Here is a 6,165-nt window from a genome sequence, read left to right as displayed (position 1 = left end):
CTTTTCCTTTGAGAGCACAGTAACAGCAGATACACAGCACACAGCTTGAGGAAGGTCCTGTCTGGGGACCTCAGATGTGAGAAAGAAACATGCACATCTAGACCATTCTGTGGCAGTTCAACTTGGGAAAAAGAAAATTCAAAGTGACTGGCAGCCAGAGAGGAGAAAGGGGTTAAGAGGTGAAAGGAAAGCTGAGTCTTTGGGGAGCAATTGGTTTCATTGCATTCATTTTGTTTGTGTTTTTCCATCAGTGGGGAATGGGCATAAGTCCACCTGCAGCTTTGGTCAGCTCTGCGTGATTTTTCAGTCTGCATACCACAGAGGTGAGTGTTTCTGATTTTTCAGCAACAGAACAGAGGGGAATCCCATATAGCCCACACAGTATCTGAAAATGTACACAGTGGGAAACGGGATGAAGCCTTTTGGATCCTGCTCACTTATAAATGTCTTATATATGCATTGGCAGAGAGTGCTTGCCTTCTCCACTGGGGGGAGAGTGGAGAGACTGAGGGTCATAAAGGTGGACAAAGGCTTTTTTAAAACTTAAAGTTTTACCCCTTTATAGTTTGCTTTATGATACATGCAAGGCTCTCATATATTTGAAGGGATACTACATTAATCCCTAAATCCGAAACAGACATTAAACTATTCAAGAAAGAGTGATATTTAAATATTAAATTGTCCTTTTAGGCTATCTGTCCTCACATTGAAAACATGGTTCTCTGTATTTTTCATTGTTATCATCACTTTTTAGGTCTCCATTTCCTCATTTACCTAACCTCTAAAATACAGCTATGGAAGTCAGATCTTGTTATCTGTAATATATAGGCCAACTGACTTCATCTAATATTTTCTGTATGGCCCTAATTCTTTCTATAAAGTAGGAAAGATTTTTAAAATATATAGAAAAATTGTATTATAGAATTGCAGATGATGTAAATTTTGAATGGGTAGTTAAATCTCCTTTGAGATTCTTTATACCTGACAGAACAGAATGAACACTGAAATAGAATGGTAGTGAAAATGATTCACGATTTGTATTTTGTCCTGATATTGCCTGTGGTTGAAACCAAAGCACCAGATAGCCCTTGCATGTGGCTCTAGCTGAACTGTCCATTTTCCCATATTTACATCCTGACTCTCTACAGATTTATCTTTTACTATTCCTGGCCTATTCCATTAGTTTATTTTTCTTCTTTATTTAATGATTCTCAGGAGCACATCTCAAAGATGATACAAATGAAAATTTATTTCAGGAATGCAAATGCTTCCTGAGTAGTTTAGAAGAAGGTAGAATAACAAAAGCTCTCTGAACTGGAAGTCTCAAATGTATATGATGCAAAGTGCCTTTGATGTAGCTTATAAGATAGGACCATTTATTAAAAATTATACACTACCCAAAGAAGCTGATCAGGCTCCACAGTCAATTTTTAAGGAAGTAGGATGGCATTATCAATATGCAGCTGTTATAATTCTCATTCTCTGTGTACTTTTTCATTCTCTTTCCCCAGTTTTTTGCATTAGAATGAATTTTAGTGAGGTGTAGTTGCAGAATTAATGTCACTCACATTGTACATTATTTGCCCTGGAGAGACCTTAATTTTGGAAAGTATGTCATTAAGCAAAGTGTAAAGTAAATCTTCACATGGAAAACAAACACAGGTGAGGTCAGGAAAGGCAAAATCTTTAACTAAACATAGACAGGCTACTTTCATGAAATAACAAAAATAGGCTGATATTCTAAACTATTTATATTCCTGAGGCAAGCTATTTGTTCACTGTGAATGGAAGAGTAAATGATAATGTTAATTTGCCCTCCAAACAAAACAATTACCTATAACTCTAGTAAAAAGTTAAATCACCATTTTTCTTGTTCTAATAAATGCCCAATACTCTTAAAATCATATACGTATATAAACGTACTTTTAGTTCATGAGTATCTTCCTTACTAAAGTCTGATCCCAGGCACAGTGAACATCAAGTGGAGTTACAGTCTTCACAGAGGGGTAAATCTTCTGAGACTACCTGTCCAGATCTGAGAACACTTGGAGGCAGAGAAGGTACATGAATGAGTGGACTGTTCTCAACATGAAAACTGACTCACTTGAACATACCATCCCATCAAATCACAAAGGTAAGTAGTTGCAATGAGAGAACAAAGGCAAGTGAGAACAAAGTTGAGGACACCAAATTTGAGTACAAAATATTTGTAAAAACATCCTGAATTACTCAAACTTGTCTGTTTGCATTCACACCTTAAAAATGAGTTTGTCTGAATGACAAGTGACATCCAGTGAGACCAATTTATGTAAAATTTATGGTTATTTTTGAAAGGATACTTGGATACTTTCATCAGATATAAATGCATCATTTCTGCCTAATTCTCTCCCCACAATTATGGTATCATGATTGAATTATTGTAACTTTTAGTACAGACAAATATTTATATTGTCAAGACTTCTAAGACTTTGCTGTTCATCAGTAGGTAGCATTTGCTGGTTAGGTCTACAGTACGTTTTATTGTGCATTTTAACTGCCTGTTCCATGGTGGTCTAAGCTTTTTTTGTGACAAATGACTGCATGCAATTTGGGTGCTATATCATTAAGACAAGGAGAGGCATTTATGTTTTCCTCTATGTAATGTAACTGCTAATGTGTATTCACTTCAGGGGAATGATTTGCTTATTATGACAAATAGTGCATTTTCAAGTATTTAAAGATCTCTTTTTGGAAAGAGTCCCTCCTCTATGTGTACATTGAAGGTATTGCTGTGACACAGCATGAGAGCTTATGGTATAGTTATCTGAAAAACTGACCCACTCCCTATAACATATTTAGATTGCTTTTTTAGACTCTATAAAATTTTAGCAAGCACTAAACATAGAACTTCATTCATCATCATGCAAGCAAAGGCTGCCAAAGGAAGCCTACTCTTCCTGAGCTAAAAGTGGCAACACTCCAGTATTGGCAGAAATCAAATGAATCATTTCCTGCTTTTAGTTTTAGATAAATAATCAAAAAAGATTGTCTAGAGTCTGATCCAAAAGTAATTTTTCATAGCAAGGAATAAAACTGCAGCTACAAAGACTTTAAGTGGGGAATGTTATCCTGTTAATTACTTGACTGGAAAGGCCCTGAGGAACCTATAGTCAGATCAAAATATCAAAATCCAATTTAAAACAAAATGTTAAATAATCATATTGATGTTTGAGTAACCTGAATTCCATTGAGAAACAGAGAGGTTAGCAGATTTAACGCACTGAATGAACTTGGTCCAACAGGCAGGTGGATCTGCTTGCTTTTTGTGGGAGAGAGAAGGCAGAGTAGGCAGAAAAGGAGCAGCAGCTGCCACTGTAGAGAGCTGGGAGTAGTGGTTGCCATGAGGAATTGCTATTTGTGAACTCTCTTTTGTTCTTTCAGTTTTTCCTCCTCTACTATCCATCATGAAAGGTATGTCTAGACTGCTGACAGGTAATGCCAGGCTACATTTGGGTATGTATGAAAAGGGGACACCTAATTAAAGGGGTTGGAGGAGCAAATACTGGGGTGAAGAAATACTGGAACCACAAATGGATGCTGGAAAATAAACAGAAAAAAGTGGTCAGACCAGGGCGTGAAATCAGAGGTCAAAGGAAGAAACTAATGGAGACAAGAGTTGGGAAGGTTCTGGTTAAAGGAACTATGAGAACTGTGTTGGTCAGGGGGGCAGGGTCTGTCACATAAAGGATGAGATGAGGTAGGGAGAGGCCAGGACTTGCTGCCTGTAAGAATCCCTGTGAGCCTCATGTCTCACAGAGGCTCAGACTCATGGATAAGGTATGCCCCTTCCTCATTTTTCTTACCTGCCTGACATAAGTGATGACAACCTCTAGGAGGTTGGGGGGAAGGTATATAGGAAGACTGCAGACAAATGAGAGATCTTGACTCATTTGAGCTTGAAGAGCAATCAGTTCAGTAAATAATTCCTGGCGCAAAAATAGAGAAAGACCAAAGGACAATTATGGAGTCCTGACCATAACTTAATGCCTGATTAACTGTCAGCTTACTGTTTATAAGGTGATAAAAAGATGGTTAAATAAAATTTAAAGTAATAAGTTAATTTGCATTATCTATGCTATTAAAAAGTAGAAATGACATGTTATTTTTCTTCCAGGTAGCAGTAGCATGACATTGCCATCAGCAATGCATGAACACAAGATCTAGCCATTGCCAGATCTGCTTCTCAGGCTCTGTGTTTCTTACAGGTCTTTCAGCTGGACCCTGGCAGTGCCATGGGAAATGCTACAAATATCAGATGATCACTGTGCATGGCACCTTCCCACTTTTGAAAAATTCAGTATTTTCCTAACAGCAGCATCTAATGCATTCCAGCCCAGTGTGTAGCTCCTCTAGTGGAGCCCAGCACCCACAGGAAACAGCAGCAGAGCCAGTTTGAATCATAACATTTATGGTGATGTACTCCTACAGTCCATGTTGTTCCTATCAACAGTGACACTAAAATCATCATACAGCTGGCATTCTCACTTACCCAGCTCTGAAAATAAGATTGGTCATGTCTGGGCAGTCTCCCACTCCGCTACACGAATGTCATGGGACTGGAAAAGTGAGCCTTCTCAGACAATAAAGGGAGTGAATCCAGTCATCTGACTCTCAAGATTGATTCTGAACCATGAAATATTTCTCTGTAGTGAGTGGTTCAGAAGAAGACTAGTAATTTATATATGTAATATAAAAATTACATATTGCAGATTTGTGTCTAAAACTAGTTAAGGATTTCTGATTGTATGACAGAAATCTATAAACTTGTCTTTCCTAGGTTTATGACCCAAACCCCCAGCATTCTTGCACAAATCACAAGATTACAAGTCTGAAGGGAACATTTCTATGAGATTTTATTTGGATCTGAGTGAGGCATTTTTCACTCAATCTAGAATCCAAATCACAAGAGTATTCTTGGCATAACACTTGCAGTTGAAACCACTCAGAAATAGACATGAATATTGACTTGATATGTGGTTTTGAATAATTTCAAAGAGTAAAAGGTGTGATTTGCTGTCATTTTTGGGATGCAGACTATTAACTATTTTCATATTCCCAGGAACAGAAGCATAGTGTGATGTCTTTATAACTCATTTCAGTAGACATTTTGAAATCAGCACCAAGTCATGGGTGCCAAAATGTTCAGACTATAACTGCACAACTGATAACTTGTTGCCAAATTGGGTGATTTTTATGACTAGTCATGCAACATCTAGTTTTCTTAGTGCCTGAGCTGCTAAAATCAAGTATTACATAACAATGTAATTGCATTCAAAATAATAAAACAATGCATTGGTTCAGTGTCTGCTTTCATGGTTGCCAACAGAAGCTTAAAAATGTGACCATACTGTAGGCTAAGAATAACAAAACAAAAGACGCTTTCTTCTTAAATTTGAAGTGTCAGCCAGTCTTATAACTTTTGGTGTCTGACTCATGATTTCTGAATGCTTGGGATTGGCAGTATTGTACTAATATGTTTTGTATCAAAATTCAACTTCAGAAAAACATAACATTTTCCGTCTAGAAATTTGTAGGTCAAGAGGCTACAAGGCATGGAAGGAGGGGAAAAATGATGGTTCTCTCTCCAAACAAGACCTTTTGATACTGTTTTTTCCTAAGGAATGAAACCCTGAAGGAGGACCCATATTTCTAATCTCTTCTGGTGGGGTAGAGCTTGCCTGGCAGGGTGATTGTGGCTATGCAGAGGGGTTGTTGTGTTGCCTCCACATTATGACACCGCAGACAGCTCCATGGGGAAATGCCAGTTCAGAATGCCCTGAAACTACCTTCCTTCTGTGCCCAGCCCAGAGCTGTGGGTGAATACCACATTTCTGCTCACAGTAACGAAACCCAGTGTCTTCCAAAATAAATATTGTTTCTTGGTTACTAATATAAATAAATGTATTGCACATTACATTTTTGAAGAAGAATGTGCAAGACCAACATTTTTGAAGTCTAAAGGAGAGGTCCTCCCTCTGTTTTCCTCCAGTCCTCTTACAGGGAAACTTCCACTTGAGTCAGTGGGAATTTACAAGACTAAAAACTACAGAGGCACCCCAAAGAAGTACTTCAGGGTTTTCTTTCTTTTTTTTTTTTTTTTTTTTTTTTTTTTTTTTTTTTTTTTGG

The 6,165-nt window shown here is 37.6% G+C and overlaps 1 long non-coding RNA gene across 1 annotated transcript; it reads left to right on the top strand.

The window, feature by feature from the left end:
• Nucleotides 1–249: 249 nt before the first annotated feature.
• On the top strand, nucleotides 250–3,584 carry LOC140683858 (uncharacterized). Its single transcript, XR_012055421.1, has 3 exons — nucleotides 250–323; nucleotides 1,955–2,134; nucleotides 3,421–3,584. It is a non-coding gene; the product is annotated as an uncharacterized lncRNA (long non-coding RNA).
• Nucleotides 3,585–6,165: the final 2,581 nt, after the last annotated feature.

Source organism: Taeniopygia guttata, chromosome 4 (genome assembly GCF_048771995.1).
Source record: "Taeniopygia guttata chromosome 4, bTaeGut7.mat, whole genome shotgun sequence".
NCBI lineage: Eukaryota > Metazoa > Chordata > Aves > Passeriformes > Estrildidae > Taeniopygia > Taeniopygia guttata.
Note: the sequence above shows the minus strand (reverse complement) of the source record. Positions and strands in the feature narration are given on the sequence as shown.